General features: G+C 39.0%; 1 protein-coding gene across 2 annotated transcripts in view; it reads left to right on the top strand.

The window, feature by feature from the left end:
* Positions 1-253: 253 nt before the first annotated feature.
* LOC145994918 (uncharacterized) overlaps positions 254-22232 on the top strand; it is a 118563-nt gene continuing 96584 nt past the window's right edge. Inside the window, exon 1 of one of the 2 annotated variants that reach the window (XM_083131427.1) lies at positions 254-560. The gene's annotated coding sequence lies outside the window, so the exon portion shown is untranslated. The remainder of the gene's footprint in view (positions 561-22232) is intronic. The other variant, XM_083131409.1, reaches the window with a different exon arrangement.

The following is a 22232-nucleotide window of genomic DNA, read 5'->3' as shown; positions in this document are numbered from 1 at the left end:
CATCATATATGTTTTCACTCACAAATCCACCGTCCAACCGGAGAGTCATTCGAAAACGGAAGTGTTACGCAAAAAAAGTGAACGTTCTGGCCCAGAAATTAAAACCAAAAAAAAGCCGTTCACTAGCGCCATCTAACTTGTAAACGAAGCATACCTGACGCGTTCAGGAAGGTCGTCTGCGAGATCAAGATGCGGTGAAGGCCTCGCCTCATCGTAATAAATAGTGGAGTTAGATTCTTCAATAGTCGCTTGACCCAGATGTTGCCATAGTAACGGAATGACTGCTTTTCTCCTTCTCCGGACTAGTCATGTGAGTGACCTGCCGAGACGCACACCACGCAGTTACACCGCTAACCTAACGCCGTGAGGCTCCCTTCGTGACGAACGGTGCAGTTTGTTCCGAAGAAGGTAAACAAGTGACGATCGCCGCGCGCAATTGTTCATTAACTTCTGTCGTGCAACGAGCAAAGGAAGGAGACAAAAAGTGTGATTTTTTTTCAGTTCAGTGCCTCCGCCGGGATTGTCCGAGACTTGGATACAGTGGAATTTCACTCCAAGAGGTAAGTCAGTGTGTTACTGTTACATGTCGCTCTTCAGATTATTTATTTAAGGAAAAGTTTGGAACCAGCAGTATGCCAGGAGAATGGATACCGTTTTATCTCTAAGTCCATCGATTGCGGAAAAGCATTCGCTCGCTATCCTGTGTCCGAGTGGGTTACTTACAATGAAGTTCAATTTCGAACTCCGTGTTTTCAAAAGTTAGAATATATGCATCCTCGATGGAGTAGTATGTCCTGTTGGCTCGGTCCTTACGTGTCAGTTTCACGCGCCGAACGTTCTGGGTTCGAATCCTGTTCCTTTTGTCGACCTTCTTGGCGGAGTGGTTAGCACAGTTACAACACTAGGGTTCCCGGGTTCGAATCCTGGTAAAGACATGGATGTTTGTGTTCGTCTGTCCTGAATGTAAAAGAGATCTGAGATTAATTGATATGAGTGTGATGAGTGGGGAAGGCTGTCGCTTAGGAGTCTTTAAAAAAATAGTGGTAATGTTGACACCTTGTAATCAAGGGGTCCCGGATTCTATACCCGGTGGAGGCACATAATGATTCGGATGCAGTCCCGATTAGCCTTGCTGTGCATAAAGTGGACTTAACACCAAACAAATCAAAAGTTACAATAATTTAGGCTTCCTATAGGCAGAACGTTGTGGTTGATTTGTTTATTTTAAGTCGCGTTTCTTCCATTTTGGCTAATCGTTACTGTGGGGATGAATAGCGATAAGGAAACACATTGTAAACGTAACGTTTCCACTCTCTGACAGGGTCTTCTTCACACAAAGATTTACAGTAAAACGATTTTTGTCTGAAAATCTTTGTCTGAAGAAGACCCTGTTAGATTGTGAAACGTTACACTTATAATGTCGTTTTCTGTTTTTAACAATAAATTCTGCCTTGGTCACCATTTTGAGTGTTTTATTAAACATGGAAACGAGGCTTAACAGTGTTAGCAGTGGAAGAGAGGTTACAATTTGATTGATTGATTCATGTGCTTTTCCTTACTTCGCTGTTTGTGCCACTTTTTGGCTAATTTGCGAAGATGGGGATGAGTGATGATATGATGAAATTGATGAATGGATACTCACAAACATCCATGCCCATGCCAGGATTCGAACCCGGGACCCCTGGCGTCGTAGCGCGATGTTCTAACCATTCCGCCACGGGGGCCGGCTGTTACAATTTTAGTACGTTCAGAGAAAGAAACGCCTCACACCCTTGTAGACGGAACTTAAATCGTTGCGTAATTACTGCGTTAAGGATCTGCTTCCAAGCGTGCAATGTTTACTAAGTAGCGAAAATATGCAGAGTGTCATAATAGTCACGATACTATTAGTGGCAGAGTGGTCACGAAGCTCAGGTTCGAACCTTGGTTAAGTATGTATTTGCCCCATTAACCATTTCAGCATTCATTCTCATCGTCTCGATTAACTCAAGATATAGAAAGGCGTCGCAAAATTACGGAAATAGAAAATACATATGAGAAGAGAGATGTTCTCGTCAGAACATTCATCCCAAGTGATCTGATAGGTTCCCCACATGGATTTTGCCTCCTATGTGCGTTACTTTTATGGTTTTATGCAAAACGTAATACAGAAACATTGGAAACCTTCTAGGGAACAAAGTTATTTATTTTCAATTTTTTATATCACAGTTGAAAAATCGAAAAACAAGAGTTGGTGGACCCGACAGCCCCCTCTTTCCCCTTTGTGTAAGCTAGGTTTAACCTTGGTGCTCAACGTTAGCAAAGTTTTCTTATAGTCCCCGTTAAACTCAGAAGGGCTAATCGAGGTTGTACCCAGTGGCGTAAATAACACTTCCGCGGTGCGGGGAGCGCAGGAGCTATGGGGGCGCAGTAACAATGATAACAAAGACCGATAGTTTACAAAAGTTTTTGTTTCGGCGTTAAATAAAATAAATTTTCAATCAAACATGTTATACTTTTATGCCACTATAACTGCAAGCAGAAAACGTTAATCGCTAGAAAAGTAGAAAGTGAATTTCCAGGTTAGAAGAAAATTTTCATTAACTTGATACTTCAAGTCATAGATTACTTCGGCGAGGAGTAGACGACAGGCAAGGAAAAGTGCTGGAAACGTTTTCACCCTTCCCCTCCCCTACTTACAGCCTGCGTTTCAGTAAAGTTTGGTGAAACTGTGCTGTTGTTAATTTTATTTTGTATTTGTTGTAGTGGAATCCGCTACAAATTTCTGGGAGAAATATGAACAACAATATTTTGCACTAAAGGTTGCCCACGATAAAAATAGTCGACTTTGAACCTTGCAACTGGCTAGTAAATCCCCTTGCGCCACCACCGATTGTGTTCGATGTGAAGGCCACGGGCCCGAACGATCGCCCGGCAGCGTAGTTTTCACTGTAGCAAACTCCTGCGTAGAATGGGAAGGGGAATGTCTCGCCATACCCCTTTGGCAACTTTCCCAAGACCCTGCAAGGTACGGGGACGGCGTCGAGCAAGTGCCTGTTTGAGGAGTCCAAACCCACAGTAGTCCATTGGTGAGACATCCGGGCATTTCACAGGGATGAACGAAAATTGGATCACTCGAATTCCTGTCTCTTCTGTCTTCCTTGCATAGAACGCCTGGGATGCTCGAGCGGTATGGCTGGAGGCTTTGTCCATGTGGATCCATACATGTGTGGTCTCGTCACCGTACAGGTGGGAGATGTGTGTGTCATACAAAGGGGCCATAACGTTCTCCTGGAAGTATGCTGCGTTGACTTTGGTGTTGGAAGGCACTTTGACGAGTGGCAGCGTTCCCCGACTGCAATATCCGGCCACCACCAGAAATCCCTTGGAAAACTTTTTCTTGCACTGCAGCACAAAGTCAGAATGGCTCTTCTGGTCTGTTGCACTGTAGAAAATGGATCGAACTCTGTTGGTCTCATCTAGGTAGAGCCACCCCTCATCCAGGGTGTACACCCATGTCCTCCTGTCCCCTGCAAGGTATGTTTCATACAGTTTTCTGGCGTTTGTGAACCTCTCCTGGATGTGGCGCTCTGTGAGGCGGTGTCCGCACGCTTTGTGACGCGCTTCCAATGAGAAGTTCTTCCGTATGATGTTGGAAACTGTGCCTTTGAGATACCGTGGCGTATAGCCAAACATCTCTGCGTTGAGGGATTGTCGTGTGTCACTGATGTCCTAATGGTGTGCATTGTATTGGGGGTTCGAGCAGGCTGGGGCCTGATCTCCTCACAATTTCCGGCCGACCACGTACCGCAGGGGTCCGTTGGGCACATCGTCGGATGACGAGACCCACACCAGCTTTGATGACGATTAAACCCTCTTCTTTGCACCGTTTCACTATTGCTAAGTGACTATAATGGGCGGCGGAAAGTCCACAAATGAACCCCTCCCAGAAAGCTGTCACTTTTACCTTCATCTTTCCACGGATCGTGCTCAACTGATAATGTTATCTAGTACAGGTCCCAGTGTAGCCAGCTCTGTATCGGGACATAACAGCAGTTCAATGCGTGGTTCGTAATGGCCAGTCAAAGTCGACTGTTTTTATCGTGGGCAACCTTCTGTAGCTACAGAAATTGTTTCATTTCGGAATGTAGTGTCAACAGAATTCACAAGAAGAACTCTGTCAAGCATTGAAAGCGATCGTGCTCGAAAACTGGAATTGACCAAACTAACACAAGAATTTGCTTCCATCAAAATACGCAGAGGGCTGGTATTGGGCATTTAACAATAATGAAATTTTTGTAGTAACGGTGCATTTTTATTTATAATTGTAACATATAATGTTTTACAGTTTGTCTTTTGAAACCTTTGGTACTGTAGATTGAAATTTCATGTATGTATTTTCATATTTGTAAATACCTAATAGAAATGCGGGAGTGAATTGATATTTTAGAAAGCATTAAAAAAATAGTAGGGTTATGGTAGATTCGACCTACCATAATTTAAAGTGGAATCCGATCCACTGTGCAATTTGCCTCTACCTGAAATCGAACCCGTGAATTCTTGATTACAAGTCATTACAAATTACTCGGCGTCTGTAGCCGAGCATGTTGATAGGTTGATACATTCTCTCTATATACCGAAGGTTCCAGATCCGAGGCTTGGCCTGGGACTAATTGTTCCTTTGTCAATTTCATCTCGTCATCATTCAGCCTTCATTGCGATTAGCCTACAGAGTCACAAAAAACTACGTACAATAAGAAAGCAAGCTATCGCAAAGATCTTCTCAGGAGTTCTATTGTACGTAAAGTGGTTTTGATTCCACTTTAAGCTTTAAGTCCAGTCCCGATTAGCATATTTCTGAAGAAAAGTGGACTGTGCTGTTTCGGTAATGGTTCGTGATTCAGTTCCAGGCTACGACACCGATGTTTCAATAGTTCTTTCATCTAGGCCTGTTAACTGAAAGAAATAGAAAATCGACATTATATAGCGTCAATAAAAAAAATACACTCTCGCTGTGGAAATGATCATTCACTCTCCTTCCCGTTGTATGAATGTTTGTGCTTTTGCAGCGAACTCTTAATCAGAAACATCCTTTACGGTTGTTACAAAATAATAATCGCTGGAAGTTTGGAAAGAATATTATATTCTATTGTTTCTTTCCCTGCACACATGAAGATTATCGCAGGCCAAGTAGAAAATGTTGATTTTACGAAAGGAAAACGGCATGAGGTTGTGCTGTTTGATTAGGTTACGTTAGGTTTTGTTAGAGATGAACTTTTACATACATCCTATTTAACAGTAAATACGGGCCTCCCCGATGGCGCACTGGTAGCGTTGTCGCCTGGTAATCAAGGGGTCCCGGGTTCGATACCTAGTGTAGGCACATAGTTGATCGGATCCCACTTAAAACTGTAGGTCCAGTCCTAATTAGCCTTTCTGTGCATAAAGTGACCTTAAAACATCAACTCAATCAATCAATCAGTATATAGGTGAAATTTGGACATGCGGCAGAAAATGAGCAAAACTCAGTTTAAGCAAAATTCGACTTATACCTCTTCCCTAGACAACCCAGGACAAATATAATAACTAAACTGACGACTGATAACAAACATTAAAAACTAGAAAATAGGCAAGCAAAAAGGCACCAAAAATTAACATAAGAGGCCCTAAAATCTTTCTACAAATACAAAACACAAGAAATTAAATATGTTAGAAAGCAATTTACATACTTTTGTAAAAAACAACAACAAATAATCACGTTTGTTATCAGGTGAACTACACTTCATTACCACAAATATATCTATTTTTTCTTCTGTGAATCTGTAACTATTGTCGCTAAAAATGTTCCTAAATTGCGCGCGAATGTTAATAAGGAGTGTAAGCTAGGAGAATGCCATTTACCCCAAGAAAGGAAGGGGAAGCAAATTCATTGCAGGGAGCCAAATTCTATTCTCGTTCCGGGCGCAGAAATCTCTAGCTACGCTAAGAACACAAAACATTGATTTCCGTATTGAATTTATCTTATTTATGTTTCATTTATATTTCTATAACTTTTTCGTAGTGGTAACGTCGTCGCCTTGTAATCAAGGGGTCCCGTGTTCGATACCCGGAGGATGCACATGGCACAGTGGTTCGGACCACACTTTAAACTGTAGGCCCAGTCCCGATTATCCTTTCTGTGCATAAAGTGAACTTGAAAAAGCAACAAATCAAATCCAAATAGTCCTACCATTATTGACTAATCGCGACGATGAGCAAAAATGATGACCATACTCTATTGAATGGTTCAAATGTTAATATGAATAGACTGTGGACGCACCAAAAGGGATTTTTTTTTTAGAATTAGGTTAATATTTTATGTACCTTTTTCTCTTGACCAAAATACATGTTTGTAGTTTTCAGACGATCCTTACCTTCTTTAATGTGTTGTGTTTGTCCAGAGCAGGTACCTTTACAACCGCATTTTAAACTTTTCTCAAGGGGCTCTTTAAACCACTTCTTTCATTTTTTCATTTTGAGGAAAGGGTTTTCGTTTTAGATAAGGAGAATTTCCCCGGATACTAAGAAGGGTGCAAAATGATCATACGTGCCGAAGCATCCAAAAATTTCAAAACAATAAATGAATCATATTAGCTATTTGTAGTTTTATTTACTTCTGAAAAGGTTAGGCATCGATGGCCATTGTTTGACTGCAATAGACGGACAGACACTCAGATTTTATTTCTTGACATAATTTTAGGTTAGTAGATATTAGGTAAAAGTTTTCATTCACCAAATGTTATGATTTTATCTTTTGTAGTATCTGATAAATTAATATATAAAGATTAATTGCGATTGTTGTCTACAAAGAACATCGAGGAAGTGAATATCACATCAAGTTGATATTTCACACCTATTTCAACTTTGGCAAATTTCTTATTTGTGGCTCGAATTTTATATGAGATATCGCAGCATTAAAAATTGTAATTTAATCCCCTTAATCGGACGGACGGTGCAATCAAAATGGTTTACGTCGCGTTAAAGAATCATTTGCTACATCTTCAATTCTGGAAATCTTCCACCTACACTAGTTCTAGCGATATCGACAGGCCATTTAGATCAATTTATCGTTGTCTTGCACCGTCAGTTGGATGGTTAGTCGAATTGGTGTATGTTTCGTTGAGTTAATATTTGGAAGGCTTATCGGTTAACCAAATTTCATCTTTATAGCTCTTGTTGTTTCTGAGATACCGATAATTGACACGGACAGCCAGACAAAGACGGACGAACACGACCATGGTATGAGGGTGCTTAGTTTTTTTCTCTAAAAGTTGTTTGATCTTTCGGTGTATTGTGCCAATGTTTCAACAATTTAAAGAATTCGGATATTGTTGTGTGTGTTACTTAGTGATATTAGCATTGACATGATTATTAATTGGAAATCATCCTTAGGTTTTAATGTTTCATTGATATTTGATGCGATTAAAAACAATACAAGAATGTACTTTCTGTGTGGAATAATGGTTTAATACATTATTTATTTAATATGCTTCTAACAGGAAGTGGTAGCGGGGTTGTGTGGACATAAACATAGACAAGGTAAGTAAATGCTATTAGACAGTGTGAAATATTAGAATATAACATTTCCTGACGCACCCAAATATTCAAATTCTAACAAACTATAATATAACATACTATACAAGAAATACATTTTTCATAGATATCCCAATAAAATAATGGGAATATTGTTATGTAAGAGACAACAAATAGGTGATAGGGACGGTGGCATATGTCGACGAAAATACGAAAACGTTCACCAGACGGATACCATGTGTTGTTGCATTCCAAGGCCGTGTCCATTACCTATTGTCTAACATAACAATATTAGACACGTTTTGTGAGGAGTGTATTATACAGAGAAAATGTTGTCAACTTGAACGTTTTCACCAGATTTCATGAGTTATTGTAAATTCACATGGACTTTGCAGGTGATGAAGAAACCTGAGTTGAAAAATGACTGGATTACAATTTAAATAATCTTGTTTATATACCTACAGTCTGCTGACAACAAACAGTAAATCACATATGCAGTTTTAAGATAACCTTTATTCTTCGTGATTTCTGTAACGGCAGACTTCATCCAGACCTTTGCTTATTCTGAAGCAAGTACATACCCTACCCAGGAAATAACGTGAATTCTAGACATCAAATATACCGCAATCGGGAACAACATCCTAACCATTTCGATCGCATGATCTGAAACGTAGCGCGTGTCTTGTCACTCACGCGATATGTAGAAGCGTATGAGCAACACGAAAAGGAAATTGAAATGGCAAATTCATGGGGCTTCCCTGGTCAAGAAAAAATCGCGGCCAGTGTATTCTGGAGCGAGAGTTTATGCTCTTACCCAGAACAATGTTACAATTGAAGGTTGCGTTGTCTAACCGTTCGTGGGAACTTCGGTGCGAAATTTTCTACTACTTTTCCTGATGATTCTGGCAACATTGCGCAACGCAAGCTCTACATTTGTTACCTCTTGACTTAGCTTGGGTGCTATTTGGGATGTTTCTTTTTCTTTCTCTTTCGTAAAAGCTATAATTCTTTCTCTGTAATGTTAGGGGAGGGTACTCTTCCTGAAGAACAAGGTTGAACAGTATAAAAACATACATTAGTGCATCGGTAGCGCATCGTAATACTCGTACATTGGCCTGTGCGGGGTCTGGAAGAAAGGTTAATGAGCAGAAAAAACAGGTGCGTGGGTTCGAATCCCGGACAAGGGATTTCTCACAATTATTTCTCTTTCTGTTAATACCATTTATGACCAGCTTTTTATTGCACGTCTTTTAAAATTATTCACTAAGAAAGATTGTTCTTCATTAGGACATAAGGCTTGCAACTAAAGTCGGTACATTAACTTAGCAGAAATATTCATTGAAAAGGGCAGTGGAAGGCTTAAGCCGAAAAATTGTAGGTTTAGAGGAATTATACATAAAAGGCTTGATAGTAAAGAGGTTTATTAAACTGAAGGGCTTGAGACTACATAAATGATGATAATAAGTATATAAACCCCAATCTAAATTCAATAAATAATCAAGAAACAATTAACTTACACAATTAAATCATTACATAACTAAGACTTCCTAACACTTTATTTAACCAAAAGGGGATTATAGTAATTTCATTTTAATATCCAATTTTAATATTCATTTTCCCCCCAAAAGACCTATCGCAGAATAGAACAAAGTGTTCTGTGCTTGAACTAAAATATCCAAACTAAATACACTACATAAAACAACTTAAAATACTAAACTACTACAAAAACAGCTAATCCCTGGACTTTGTTCTATTCCGAGTATGTCCCTTTTAACACTCAAAAGAACTCAACTTAAAGTGTTTTAACCTCAGCTAATCTGTGGGAAGTGATGTTCCCACACGAGGCCTGCACCTCTTTCGACCTCCGGTATTTCTTAGCCACGCTCCTTTCCAAATCAAAGCCATCTGGTGGCAAATATTTCTCTTTTTTACACTCAAAGACCTTGCATATGGTTATACATTTACCACCTCCCTTTTTTATGGAAGTCAACCTTATATAACCATATGCTAAACAAATAACCAAAATACAACATTTTACAACTTAGCTCCAAATTAATTTTTCATCTTCAGCTGGGAGTAGTTTTCCAGGTGTAATTTGTCGACAACATTTTCCCGATGCATGAGGATGAGTTCAGGAAGCATCTACAATACATCTTAGTGGAGATGAGGGTCTGTCGCTTCCATCAGTATTTGGAGTGTTGTAGTTGACACATGACGAAACACAATAACAATGACAATTGTCACAACAGGTACCTGTATAACAGAATCACAAAAACAGTGCACTTCTTACATAAGATAGTGAAACCTCTTTGATTAATATCCCCCCCAGGACTTCCAACTGATTACTGAGCAACATAATTTGCACGTGGACTATAATATATTTTTTTTTTCAAAAATTCAACATGACACCTTTTAACATTGTTGGGATCCCCAACTTTCTCCAATAATACAGAAATACTAGTTAGACCATCATATAAATTTAATAAAGACTTGGTAATACCTTTAAGTAGGGAAGATTTAGGTTGAATTTTAATCATCACTAAGTCTCCAAGTTGAAATTTTGGTTCAGTATATCGTTTCCTATACAATTTTGACCTGTTTACCCATTCTTGCTTCATTTTCTTGATAGCTAGAGACCATTTAGTTTTCAAATCTTGCTCATTCGACAATATTTCTTCATTAATTAATTCCCAATTTATCATTAGGGGATCATTCACTGCTCTACCAAGAAATAATTCAGCTGGGGTGGTATTTAAAGAGCTATGCCATGTGTTATTGAGACCAAATTGAATTTTGTAAAGAAAACTAGATCAAGAAGTTTGATTTTCAGAACAAAAACATCTCAATCCTACTTTAACATTTTTGATAATTCTTTCACTTAAATTAGCTTTAGGGTTATACGGTGATATTGTAATTTGTCGTGCTCCAATTCCATATAAAAATTGACAAAATTCCTCAGAAACACAGTATGAAGGATTGTCACAACTGATTTCACAAAAATAACCAAATTGAAGACAAAATCTATGTATATGTTGAATAATAATTTTAGAAGTGACTTTTCTCAAGGCTTGAAACCAAACAAATCTACTTGCTGCATCAACTAAGACAAGAATATATTTATAACCATTGCTGTTAGGGAGAGGACCAGTTATATCTGAATATACCCTCTGCAAAGGTTTAGTTACAATTTCAGAATTTAGAACATTAGCGGTAGCTACATTTGACTGCTTCGCCTTTTGACACGTTAAGCAACTTTGAACCTTTTTCTTCACCATGTCAATCATTCCATCAAATGTGTAATATCTTTTATAATTTTCGCAGTGTCTTACTCCAATTAGAGTGAATTCCACCCAAGGCATTACAATGATAATAATCAATTAGAATATCTATTAAGGAATTAGGTACTAACACTTTGTAAGGTACGCCTTGACACGTCCTTTCCCATTTAACTAATATTTATTGTTATTACTTACCTTTTCTCTTGTACAAATGTTTATTGTTCTTTAATCTTAATTTCTGTAATTAACCTATCATTGATAAGGTCAGTATAGTGACTAACCTGTATATACTTATCTTGTAAGGGCTGTTACCATGGCAATTACGAGTGTGTTTTGTCTTGACTTTGGAGTTGGGGCTCGGTTTTTGAATAGAGTGATCAAGTTGAATTATAAGAAGTTTAATTTCTTTGAGTGAAATGGATTATATGTTAGGCATGTAAGTATTTAGTTTGCAAAGAAGTAAAATAGACTTCCTCTTTCTTAGTACAAACTTAACTTTGATTTTTATTTGACGAACTAGCAGAGAGATATTACCCCATAAGAGGCATCACGCGAATGCTTTCGAGTCTTTCATGTGAACATATTGATTGATTGATTGATTTAGTTTATTTTACTTCGCATTTTGTGCCTCTTGGCTAATTTGCGAAGATGGGGATGAGTGATGAAATGATGAAATTGATGAATGGACATTCACAAACAACCAAGCCCGACCGGGATTCGAACCCGGGACCCTTGGCGTCGCAGCGCGATGTGCTAACCACTCGGCCACAGGGTCGGGCCTGTGAACATATTATTTGCTCTTTTAATTAAATCATGTTCTTATGGAATTAGGTACTAACACTTTGTAACGTACACCTTTACTTCCAGTTTTACGAATCAAAGTCCATTTTTTAATAAATAATCTGGTACCACAGTTTTATTAAGAATGTTAGTTCTTATTTCCAAAATTTTAGGATCCTCATTTTGCTCAGTTTTTAAACTATCTAATAAGGAAGTAGTTTTCCACAAACTAAGGAATTATACTGAATTTCATCTTCATCTATGTCATCACATTCAAAATGATTACAATAAATAAGAGACAGAAAGTCAGCGCAAACATTGCATATGGTTATACATTGAACTGTATATATAACTGGAAGAACTCTTTCAAAATATTCCTAAGGCAGCTTTAAGGTAGAAGCGACACGCGACAAATACGTAGTTGCATGGGAACGAACCGATCAACAGCGTTTCACACCATTGCAGCATAACAGGCCGAATGGTGAAATCCTGAAGGGGAAATTCGTACCAAAGTGACACCCGACAAGCGGCATATGTCGCTTGAAAGCGAATCCTCAATATTCAATGCAACCTTTCGAACCGAAGAGAGACGACAAGTGGCACGTATCGCTTGTTCACTCGACGCTCGCATGTCGCCCGGATTCGGCCGTGCATCAATAACGTGCATAGTGTCGCCTCGGTCTGTTGTCTCTGCATGCGCGGTGAACGTCTTGCTTTAGACTAAATATGTTCGCGTCTCTTCTTGCTTCCCGCTTTGGTGTGAATTCTATGTGTTGCTTGTCCACTGTCGCTTGCCATTTGTCTGAAAACTACCATGGAAAAACTATTTTATTCCCACTTCGACAGGAGGAACTAATTGCAAAACTGACGTCCTTTTCGTACCTGATGAGGATTGCAGTAAGCGTTCCAGTCTGTTATACAGTTCAGTAGTTGATACTTTCCGAATTAGTTGAACAGTAGTAATATGAGGGAAAAGAAACTAGCATGAAACATGAAACTCGGCTCCTTTTACATAATACAGGATGCGATTGTAAAGGTTTCCACTAGGCTATTATGCTTATTTTTTAAAAATAAGATCATCATGTTTTTACAAATTATGCCTAATTGCGCTGTCTAGTTTCTGCAATCATTAGCGGTTGTCTTGGTGTAGCTACTTCCTGCATTCTTTGAAGAGGTAAATACGAGTAAATGATTGATTTCCCAACAGACGGCTGATCGGAGCGGGGCGGAGTACTACATGGGCGGGTCCTAGTTCGAAAGACGTATAGAATATTCCACATGGCGGTTCAGAGCGACGGTTCCAAGGAAACTGTTTTTTATCAGTAGAACTTTTGATCAGTGTTGCACTTGTGGTGGTTTGACCTTCGTTGCGGTTAACAGCAAGCATTTAGGCTTTATTCTTATGGTGTTTTAAGTCCACTTTATGCACAGTAAGGCTAATCGGAACTGGACCTACAGTTTAAAGTGGGATAAGAACCACTATGTGGCTCCACCGGGTATCGAACCCGGGACCCCTAGATTACAAGTCGACGACGATACGACTGCACCATCGTGCAGGCCTATATTCTTATGGGACCGGGACTTTATGTCCTATAAAACTGTAAAATAAATATGTCATCTTGAAATATATAAAAATGGATGTAGGTGTGTGGGTATATTTGTTCCGGCATAACTCTCGAACGCCTGGAGCGATTTCTGACAAACTTGGTACACATATCACTTGCAACCTGGAAAGGCACACTGTAGGGGTAAGACACCCCTGGCACCCCTACGGGTGAGGGTGGGAAGGACGTGACGGAAAATAATCGAAAACGACCGATATTAGTGTCTAATCCATAGTTTTCGGGGTCGATAAGATGAATAGTTATGACGAACTGTCATAAGGTATACTGGAAACTTAAGTTTCGTGTGTGTTTTGTTGGGGTAAAATAACCCAACTCAGGTTCAAAGACGATGAACTCGTCTAGTGCAAAGAATTCACGATAGGTGGAATGCCTATGCAATATGAAAACTTTGTTGCTTTAATAGTTACGCGAAGAATCGCTAGATGGCTCTGACCGTTGTGCGCAGTTGAATTGTAAATTCCTTTGTTTGAGACCCGATGTTCTCGCGGTTTCCTTATGCACAAGGACATTTTGATGTGTCGGTCACTGCACGCATGGGCAATTCGCTGTTATGGCGCAAAATCATAAAATATACAGCGTTTTGGTCTAGATGCCTTTGGTTAATTATCAGCAAAAAGTTTATCTTATTGAGCATTACACTGGGTTCTTTAACGCATATACATATCTGTTATCGTGTGGTATTTAAATCATAAAAAATTGTTGTTTGGTAAAGACAAATGTGCTCTGCAAAAATGACGAACAGTGATCGATAGGGGTGTGCAGTGGTGGAGAAGGACTTCCGGAAAAAAGAACATGGAGTGAACAAAGCAAGGTCACTACAGTGGAGGAAATCAGAATTGTTTCCGTGCTTTAGGGAGGAATCTTACATCTGCAGTTAGGACAAAACGGCAGTTAATAGCTTGAAGTGAAAGCACATCGTAAAAATAAGTGTTGGAAAGGAATGGAGCTCTCGGGAAGAGAGAGGTAAGAGTGGACTCGTGCGTACTGGACTCGTCGTTCCCGACACACCAGGTGAGGAAATTAATTATCTTAAGTGACTTTGAGAGAAAGAAAATTCTCGAAGATCGTGTTAACAACGTTTAAGCAAAGTTGTTTATGAGATAGCTATCTCGCGTGTGTTGAATTTTACGGGAAACGGTACTAGTACGCGTCACAGACCATGCGTTATCTACAAAATGGCCATCGACGCCATGTTTGATAAGGGCTCTGTGCACACGTAAAACGATTTATTTTCGTGCAAGAAACGCACAGCTCTAGTCAAAATATACTAGGAACATGTTCCAAAATTGGTTCAATGTCAAAGTAAGAAGTAATTAGGACTTTTGTAATTCCTTATATGGTATTAATGGTGCATGTTAAATGACTTTGATGGGTAAATTTTCGTTCATGTTTCGACAGTTCTTATTTTATGTCTCTTAACTTAATAAGGACAAATTGTCGATGCTTTCATACGCAGGTAATATGTGTTAAATTGAAAACAATAAACAAGTTTACTGTTTCTGGTGTTCATATTTACGTGCTAAAACATTTTCTTCCATTTGTACTTGATGTTTATGAAAATGTTTAACTGATTAATTCTTCTCTTTCAGAAGGGGGGAATTTCACATGTGTAATTTGGGTTAATGCTGTTGCTATGAAAAGGGGTTATTGTTAGTTGTAAATTATTTGAAATCCTATTTGAAATCCGAAGGTATAAAATTTTAATCTCCAGCGATCTGTACGCGTCACCAGCGTTACTAGGCAAAGTGTATCAAAATAAATAATTCAAACCAATGACATTTTCAACGTTTCAGGATCGTTGAGACTCAGTTATCGAGTCGTAGTTGTTGGGTTCAATCTAATAAATTTAATCTAATTGAATTTAGCCCGTCGCAAGATTACGAGGACTCAAGTGCAGAGGGGCTGCGTTATTGAATTTTTTGTTGGGTTTCAAGTAGGTTAATCTTTAGTTGGTTAATTGCTGTTGTTAAAGCTAATATTAATAATGGCAACTGAGCAGGAACCGGTCACATTAGATTCCTTGTTCGCCTTTATTAAACAAAGTCAGGAAAGGTACAAGGAATGCACTGAGTCACTCAAATCAGAACTCAATGAAAGCAATCAGTCACTCAAATCAGAACTCAATGAAAGCAATCAGTTGCTCAAAACAGAACTTGCAGCTCATACAAGTAAGGTAGTGGGGAAACTGCAGTCTGATCTAGAGGGCACCAGTAAATGCTTATTAGAGCTGCAGCAAGATGTTATTAAAACAAGTGAGGGTCTGCACGATCTCACGTTTTCAGTATCACAATACAGGGCTGAGTTGGTAGAAAAAAGGCATGAGTCTTTGACGAAGGAGTTTGATTTGTCAGGGAGTAAAGTTGAACTGATGAATGGTGTTGTAACTTCTTCTGCGGTCACCAATTGCATGTGTACTTCACATTCGGTCGAACATGACCACTGCACAGGCACTCTGACTTCCTGGTCGGAAAGTTATGCACAGAGTACCAGCGAACTGAACCGAAACAGAACGTTAGAGCAAAAACACCACAAGGGTAATAAAGGAAAATATTTGATAAGCGAGGAGTGGTCTTTTGGGGTGTCGGGTAACAGAGACGAGTCTTTCCCTGTCGGCTTCTGCACAAAAGATGCATCTTTCCCAAAACCGAGCTTGCAAATTCCTTTACTGGGTGTTGGTTGTAAACAAAGTGGTTCTCTGGGTTCATCTTCGTTGTGTAAGCGTGTCTACACGGTGCAAGCTGATACAGGGTGTTCGGAAAGTAAGGTGGTTTCTCATTGCCTACACTCAAATGCAGTATCATCTCAGAACAAATCTACCCTGTCTGTAGTGTCAGTTGGGGAAAATAGTATTGACTTACCTGAAGTGTCCATAGTTCAAAATCATTCAGTACACAACGTAGTCATACCAGTAGTTGGTTATCCATTGCAGACTGTTGTGAGGAATTCAGTAATCGAAACCAGAAGTTGCATTAGGTGTGGTCCTATGCGTGTTCTTATGCCCAAAAGAATTGCCAGTATGGCATGTGTCGTTTCTTTCATGAAATTAGGCACTGGTTATTCAGTCACATATGGGAGGCGCATCAGAGTTAAAATGAAGTCACCTACTGACTCACTTCCCAGGAAAACTTTGGTAGTCAGTCGAACTGTTGCTGGAGGAAGAGTATCTCTCCATCCAAGCCATATTAGGAAGAGAAGAATAAAAAGGTCTCCTCGGAAAAGTACCAATACAAAAGTTTTGGGGGAAATTTTGAGTATTTGTCTTCTCTTGGCTTTGTCTCTTTGGTACAGGGTTAGAATGATCTGGCATCGCACTCATGTCAGAAGAAAATGGCATGGGATGCATATGGTTGAATATGATTGCTCAAAGATGAAGCCTGATGAGATCATCGGAGCGATCATCACTCTTTGATCAGTGAAAACAACTTCGCTTTGTACAAAATGTAAATATTAAAGATAATATTATATTTAATTTGAAGGATTTAATAACGTATGGATCTTTGTAAAGTTTAAAATAAATTTTTGAATATAATTATCATTTGAATACTATTTTTTTTTATTTTCAAACGTCAGTTCAGTTGGGGTCTGGTGTCAAATTTATAGCTCAGGAAAGATATCTGATGGACAGTCTTATGCGGGAAATTTGAAATGGGAGTATTTAACAAGTCAAGCAGCCTCACTATCATTTTGGAGCCAACAGCTTTTAAGTGGGCAGTATCATTTTGAATTTGTTGTTACGTGTGCATGCAAGTTTCATTGTAAAATTTTGTGCGAATTTCTCGGGTAGAATCGTGTTGATTGGCGTTCTAAAGAAACACAAGGGAACATCAGGGACACTGGATGTTGTATTTGTTCGTCCTTGGGAAAATACGTCTCCACACATAGAAAATGTGAGAACGATAGGGTGTCGAGGGGACATTTGCCATTAGTGTCGGCTTAGTCCTGACACAAGTTCGTCTGGAGTCTGTATTTTGGAGAGTTTAAGTAACGACATTCAATAGGTTTGATTTCTCTGTATACATGACATGGTGATGGTAGGGGGTATCTGAGATATGCCACCCGATGGTAACCAGTATTCAAGAGGGAACAAATTAATTTCAATTAATCTTGCATAGCAGCGTGAAATCATAAGACATATAAAACGTATCTTTGGTTTACTCAGGGCGAGTATCCTGGTTCGGTTCCAGTAGTAATAACAAAAATGTTAGTGGTACATTTGGTGGTAGTGATTGCGCGCCATGTATTTACGGGGCTGTTGTCATCATCTGTTTGATGTAGCTTCTGGCTTCAGTGAATTCTCCTTGCACAGTCGCATTTAAGGTTACTGAGTTTGTCCAAACATCGAATTGTGTTTGTAAGAAAAACATATTTCTAGCTATCTGACACACCAAATTTTGAGTTTTTTGGGGTCTATTTTGAATATAGATATTGCGTAAAAGTAAATTTAACACGTTAAGAATCAGATCTTAAGTTGTACCGGAGATAAGGTGATAAGAAAATATTGTGACCTCTTTGTCGGCCCTTTGTGTTAAGAACAGTAAAGATTCCACGCTTTCATTGATAGATTGTGTGACAGGAGAAAAATTGGATCACCAGTCGATAGAAAATTGTAAAGTTTGGAATTGTTCAGGGGACAAGGTAAAAATGTGGGTGAAAAGATTACTAGATTTGAATTTGGAAGGTGTGGATGAAATGCTACAGACGATGGGGTTTAGCTGTAAATCAGACGTGGTAGTTAAGGACAGTGTAGATATAGGCGGGGTAGGGGAAGTTCAAGGTTAAAATTTCTCGTATGGGTAAAGTGAGATTGAGCCTGCGGCGGGCGAGTTGACCAAGTAGGTGAAATTTATGCGGCGTACTAGCATGCGAGATGAGCCTGAAATCTTCCAGATTGCTCCAAAATAAGGTGAAACGTTTACAATAGTTATTGGCTCAGATAGAATGATTCCAGAATCGAATTAAGAGTTGTTTAGGTAATTCCATGGGGGTGTTGTTGAGTTTGCGGGTGGGGGCAGGTATGATGCGGTAAAGGTCAAGTTAGGTTATGCTTGCGGCGGGCTAATAGTCAAGTAAGTATAATGTTGCGGTGGGCCTAGGCATTCATTTGTTTCCTGCTCCAACCAAAAATATACAAGCCACTATGTTCTACAAGACGCCAAAACACATGCGGGGTTCCTTCTTTCTGGAGTATGATGTAGTCACCAGAGTTGGTGATCCGGGATGTTTTATGTTGTAAACAATATAGTAATATGTCTGTATATATTAAATATGTATATTAGTGAATATGTAGAATATGAATGTTTATTTGATGTAAGTCTAACTTTAGTATTGTATCAAAAGTATTGTGTGAGGGTTCAGCCCTATGTTGGGCGCCATTTATGACGAACTGTCATAAGGTATACTGGAAACTTAAGTTTCGTGTGTGTTTTGTTGGGGTAAAATAACCCAACTCAGGTTCAAAGACGATGAACTCGTCTAGTGCAAAGAATTCACGATAGGTGGAATGCCTATGCAATATGAAAACTTTGTTGCTTTAATAGTTACGCGAAGAATCGCTAGATGGCTCTGACCGTTGTGCGCAGTTGAATTGTAAATTCCTTTGTTTGAGACCCGATGTTCTCGCGGTTTCCTTATGCACAAGGACATTTTGATGTGTCGGTCACTGCACGCATGGGCAATTCGCTGTTATGGCGCAAAATCATAAAATATACAGCGTTTTGGTCTAGATGCCTTTGGTTAATTATCAGCAAAAAGTTTATCTTATTGAGCATTACACTGGGTTCTTTAACGCATATACATATCTGTTATCGTGTGGTATTTAAATCATAAAAAATTGTTGTTTGGTAAAGACAAATGTGCTCTGCAAAAATGACGAACAGTGATCGATAGGGGTGTGCAGTGGTGGAGAAGGACTTCCGGAAAAAAGAACATGGAGTGAACAAAGCAAGGTCACTACAGTGGAGGAAATCAGAATTGTTTCCGTGCTTTAGGGAGGAATCTTACATCTGCAGTTAGGACAAAACGGCAGTTAATAGCTTGAAGTGAAAGCACATCGTAAAAATAAGTGTTGGAAAGGAATGGAGCTCTCGGGAAGAGAGAGGTAAGAGTGGACTCGTGCGTACTGGACTCGTCGTTCCCGACACACCAGGTGAGGAAATTAATTATCTTAAGTGACTTTGAGAGAAAGAAAATTCTCGAAGATCGTGTTAACAACGTTTAAGCAAAGTTGTTTATGAGATAGCTATCTCGCGTGTGTTGAATTTTACGGGAAACGGTACTAGTACGCGTCACAGACCATGCGTTATCTACAAAATGGCCATCGACGCCATGTTTGATAAGGGCTCTGTGCACACGTAAAACGATTTATTTTCGTGCAAGAAACGCACAGCTCTAGTCAAAATATACTAGGAACATGTTCCAAAATTGGTTCAATGTCAAAGTAAGAAGTAATTAGGACTTTTGTAATTCCTTATATGGTATTAATGGTGCATGTTAAATGACTTTGATGGGTAAATTTTCGTTCATGTTTCGACAGTTCTTATTTTATGTCTCTTAACTTAATAAGGACAAATTGTCGATGCTTTCATACGCAGGTAATATGTGTTAAATTGAAAACAATAAACAAGTTTACTGTTTCTGGTGTTCATATTTACGTGCTAAAACATTTTCTTCCATTTGTACTTGATGTTTATGAAAATGTTTAACTGATTAATTCTTCTCTTTCAGAAGGGGGGAATTTCACATGTGTAATTTGGGTTAATGCTGTTGCTATGAAAAGGGGTTATTGTTAGTTGTAAATTATTTGAAATCCTATTTGAAATCCGAAGGTATAAAATTTTAATCTCCAGCGATCTGTACGCGTCACCAGCGTTACTAGGCAAAGTGTATCAAAATAAATAATTCAAACCAATGACATTTTCAACGTTTCAGGATCGTTGAGACTCAGTTATCGAGTCGTAGTTGTTGGGTTCAATCTAATAAATTTAATCTAATTGAATTTAGCCCGTCGCATAGTGAAACTCCCAATGCCGTTCAACTCCAAGTTAATAACCTATCGGGATGGGGGTGAGAATTAAAATGTCAAAAATGACCAAGATTAGTGTCGAATCCATAGTTTTCACAGTTGCTAAGCTAATTGGTGACATTCACGATGATTAAACTTGGTACACATGTGACTTACAATCTGGAAAGAAATACTGTGGGGGAAGACACCCCTGGCACCCATATAGATGGCGGTGGGAAGGAGTGACAAGTAAAAATAATCGAAAACGACCGATATTAGTGTGGAAACCATAGTTTTCGGGGTCGCTAAGATGAATCGTGATACTCCCAATGTCGTTCAACTCCAAGACACCCCTGGCGCCCATAGGGGTGGGAGTGCCAGTAGTGTTGCCCACGAGACGAGACGAGACGAGACTTTGGTCTGTCCCGTCCCGTCTCGTGAAAATGCTGTCTCGTCTCGAAAATATTCGTTTGTCCCGTCTCGAAGGGTTCTGTCTTGTCTCGTCCCGTCTCGTTTTGTCCCGTCTCGTCTCGTAAAAGTGATCCGGGATATCATGCCAACAAAAGTCAAAAGTAGCAGAAACACGAAATATTTTTCCGGAAAGTGGGATAAAGCTCCAAATATTTTACCCATTGCGTAGTGAGAATAAATAAGGTTCGTTAATCATGAGGACATTAATATTAAAAATGCAGTTTGTTGGTTACTGATTGCTAGGTATCTTATGAAATCTACCTTGTGGTTTTTCTCGCTTCATACAACTGTCTATCCATCGTAAATTTATACCAAGTTTGTTAGAACCTGTCCCGTTTCCCGCGCTAGCGATCGCTTGACAGTTTTGGTGCCAATGAGAAACGAGAAAAAAGTCGTCTGCTGGGCAGCGAGGAGCGAATGGAAGCCATAAGAGAGGAGTTTACGTAGACGCTGTTGCCACGTTGCGTATTTTAATTTGCTGCCTGGCTTTGGCTTTCCCCAGCACGGAGTTCAGGCGGTCTTCAGCAGCAACACCGCTTGGTTTATGCTAGAAAAGCCAGCAATCAGCTAGCGCGGGAAGCGGGACAGGTTGTAACAAACACGGTATAAGTGAGTGCTCTTTTTCATTACTGCTATACCTTTTGGAAGTCTTGAAATGTTTTCCAATAGACCTTCTTTCTTTCTGAATGTCGAACTTCCGTGCACTATGAAAATGTACATTTTTTCTTTAAATTCTAAGCTTGGCGCTGGGGAGCAACAAAAAAGTTTTTAAATGTGTAGTACGAACACAAAAGACTATTTAAAATTTCAATATTTAGTATATTACAAATAGAAAGCATTTATTGTTCTTAATATTGTTAAACATCTTCTATGACATAAGTTTCAAAAAGTGTTTCTTTGTGATATTGTGCTGTTTCTTATGCTCAGCTTATGACGCACATACTTCTTTGTTTTCCCTTTAGCCTCTAAGTCCGGTACCACCACCGCTTGATCTAATTTATCCTTCGGCAAGCACGCATCTAGAAATATATGTCGGGGAAGGGTGTCTGAGCCAAGTGTTTCAGAAAAAATGATAATAATAACATTAACGATAAGAATTAAGCAAATGTTTAAATTAATGCATTAATATACTTCATAGGTCTATTCACTTGAATATGTAAATGAATCAATTCTATTATTGTTATTGCATGACATGTTACAAAGATGGGAGAAGAATAGTAATATAACAGCACGAATATTAGCTAATATCTAGCTTACGTGTAGTTAAGATCGTCAAAATCTGCATAAAAACAGCTGTCCTGGCAAGAAAATTAATGTAAAAAAAGGTGATGAATTGAATATTTGCTGAATAACAAAAAAAGATGTTACATCCAGTTGACGAAAAATAAAGTTCCTGATTAATATTTTATGCTCATTATTATAAGTAGTAGCGTACATAAAACTTCATTGATACTGTCATTCAAGTAGTGTAATTGATGATACTATAAACTCAACAAATGATGAACCCCCCTCAGGCAGATTTGGCTA

This window comes from Lepisma saccharinum, chromosome 1 (genome assembly GCF_977018435.1).
Source record: "Lepisma saccharinum chromosome 1, izLepSacc3.1, whole genome shotgun sequence".
NCBI lineage: Eukaryota > Metazoa > Arthropoda > Insecta > Zygentoma > Lepismatidae > Lepisma > Lepisma saccharinum.
The sequence above is the reverse complement of the archived record's forward strand: the minus strand, read 5'-3'. Positions and strand labels throughout refer to the sequence as shown.